General features: G+C 59.8%; 1 long non-coding RNA gene across 2 annotated transcripts; it reads right to left on the reverse strand.

Annotated features, from left to right (window-relative positions):
• Positions 1-743: 743 nt before the first annotated feature.
• On the reverse strand, positions 744-2,369 carry LOC132679705 (uncharacterized). Of its 2 annotated transcripts, XR_014137355.1 has the most exons (4): positions 2,243-2,369; positions 1,832-1,985; positions 1,508-1,659; positions 744-1,226 (listed from the first exon to the last, which is right to left on the reverse strand). It is a non-coding gene; the product is annotated as an uncharacterized LOC132679705 (long non-coding RNA). The 2 variants fall into 2 exon arrangements; XR_014137354.1 differs by having other exon boundaries at positions 744-1,659.
• Between the last annotated feature and the right edge of the window lie 318 nt (positions 2,370-2,687).

Here is a 2,687-nt window from a genome sequence, read left to right on the forward strand (position 1 = left end):
AGCGCTTTGCTCTCCCTCCTCCCTTTGTTCTCCGACTCCTTAGATTCCAGGGAGGGGAGCCGCACCTGTCATGGTACGCGTTTCCTGGCCCCATCAGGGCTCACGGTGGGGCTGGCCCTTGAAGGGATTTGCGGGCCGGCTATCCCAGAGGAGGACACCAGAGGGCGCCCCGCACCGCCGCCCGCCTGCTTGGCTGCGTGTGCAGAGCAGTTACCGCCGGTTGGCGTGGCACCCACGCCCAGTTGAGGTCGGCTCTGAGTTGAAATCAGGAGTTCCGTGTGCTTGAAAGTCTCGTTACCGCTTGGGGCGGTAAAGAACCGAGCAGGATTTAGGTGGCAGGGCAAACTGTCTGCCTTCAGAGCGCGTGTGCCTGTAAGACCCTCTAGCTCCCTGGAAACAAGAACCCAGAGGCAAGTGCAGAGGCTGGGTCCGGGGCCCCTGCTCCTCCCTGCTGCTCCGGTACCCGAAGCCCCAGCGGTGTGGGGCGCACCTGGGAAGTGGGCCCGGAACCCAGGAGGGCCGGCGCGTCTCAGGCACAAACTGCCCGGCCCTGGCCTCTTAGCACACGGGAGGCCACACATGGGAAGGGACGAGAGGGCTGCCTTCCAGCTGTGGCCATGACCTTGCCAATACAGAGGAGGAAGCCAGCTCAGCACCGCGGTCCGTATGCACAGGGATGGTTCCCAGGGATGGGCAGGAGCGCGGTCGCGGCTCCCGGCCGAAGAAGGCGTGAAGACACAGCGTAAATTTGGGAAAGCTTTTTAGGTTAACGTGGCTACCATAAGGCGTCGGTCGATGACCAGGCGGGCCTGACCGGGTCATCTAGAAATGTCACTTAAGCAGCATCTTATTCACTGATGACGCCCGGAACCCTGAGAACGTGTTGGTTTGTGATGACAAGGGTCGCGTGAAGGTCTTCTGTGCCTTACAGGCTTTAATGGGTGATCATGGTTTTTAAACACTCCCCCAACGCCTCCTGGTTGTTGGTGAGTGTTGGGATGGGGACGGGGAGGGGATGCTGCGGTGAAGCCTGGTGTGTGCGGGGGCCACAGCTGTGACCGTTCACACTCGCGGGCGCGTGGTGATGGAGGTCACGGCTGCGGCCACCAGACCTTCCTGAGATTCCCCCCCGGGAGGAAAGGCGGCAGATGGGACACCTGGGAGCCTCTTGTGGCTGCTCGGTTTTTCCAAACCCCGGAGGAAGAGTCCGACCGGTGTAGGATGGCCTGGCGAGGGTCGAACCGTGGCTCTTCCTGGACCCGCTCCCTCTTGGCCGCATTTCTGATTTCTCCCCACAGCCCTGGGCTCCCCCGCGCATAGCCACACCTCTGTGTCACACAAGAACAGAGGTGGGAGAGCCAGCATCTGGGGACTCCAAGGGGACTGCCTCCGGGCCACGTGACAGGCACAGCGTGCCGGAAGCCAAGCGTGGCAGGTGGCACAGCAGACAGACCGTCGAATGCTGACGATGGCGGGACTCCCCCAGCTGCCGGGCCCAGCCCCTTACCTCACAGAGGCATTCATTGCTTTGCAGCCTCCGTGTCTGCACGCTTACGCTCTGCAGGGTGCCCACGACGAGGTATTGCTCCCGGATCCCACCCCGTCTCTGTCGCTTTGCCTTCACGCGAGGCTGAGATTGACCAGCAGCTCGAACCGCAGCTGTTTGGAAGAACATGCAATCTGCACCAGGTTCGAAACACGAAACCCAGCAAACTTGCCGGGAGATGTTCTTGGGACTCGTATGTCATGCACGCATTTTAGGCACGGAGCTGTGGCTTTTGAAATAGATGCGGTAATGCCTGATTTGTGCCCCTGGGTGGCGCAGTCTTACCCTTGGAGGTCGGAATAGATTTGACTGTTCGCTGCCCGCAGGCTCCAAAGCGGGGGGGTGCTGTGGGCAGCTCGGCGTTTGGAGATTAGAGGTCTGCAGAAGTCATCGCCAGCCCCCGGGGACACCCAGTGTGGCAGAGGAACGTTCTGTTTTCCTAAAGATAATGGGAGATGAGGAGATCCTTTAATAGTAGGATATTTCATTCAAGGCGATGAAAATTTGTTAGGTGCCATTCTTTATTGCTATCGTGACGAGTGATGGGTGGGTGTCGGGACATGCCCTCAGGGTTGTGCCACCTGCATCGCCCCCAGTGACAGTCAACCCTAGGCTGAAGCCCCCACAGGGATGCCTGTGCTGCAGAGAGCACCCCCCCCAAAAGGCCACCCCCACTTCCTGGACCTCCTGTCTCACCCTTGCTCCTCCTCCAATGCCTTGTCCCTGCCTCGGACCCTCACCCAGGGTCAGCCGAGGCCTCTGTTCAGATTGCACCCCAGCCCAACTTCTCCTTTGGCTTCATGCCTTCCTCCCCTCCCTGCCCTTCCCCACCTGTGCATCCCCAGAAACCCCTGTGTGCTAATCACCATCTGAGTCGGCTTCCCCAGAGCTCTCCTGACAAGGCAGCTTATGATGTCACAAAGAGACAGACTTGAGGTCAGGTGAGGGCCGCGTGGCCCCTGGTGCACAGGTGTGCACTCCAGAGAGGAGGGCGGAGGGAGGAACCTCCTTGGCCTTGGAAGGATCACTGGGAGGGGGTCACATTGACTTGAAGCTTTAGGGACTTTTAAGGACGTAGGAGTTTCCCAGATGGACTCTTATGAACAGGCAAGGTCACAGAGATTGTGCAAAGGGAAGTGAG

The sequence above is a fragment of the Panthera onca genome, chromosome A2, assembly GCF_046562875.1.
Source record: "Panthera onca isolate mPanOnc1 chromosome A2, mPanOnc1 haplotype 2, whole genome shotgun sequence".
NCBI classification, from domain to species: Eukaryota; Metazoa; Chordata; class Mammalia; order Carnivora; family Felidae; genus Panthera; species Panthera onca.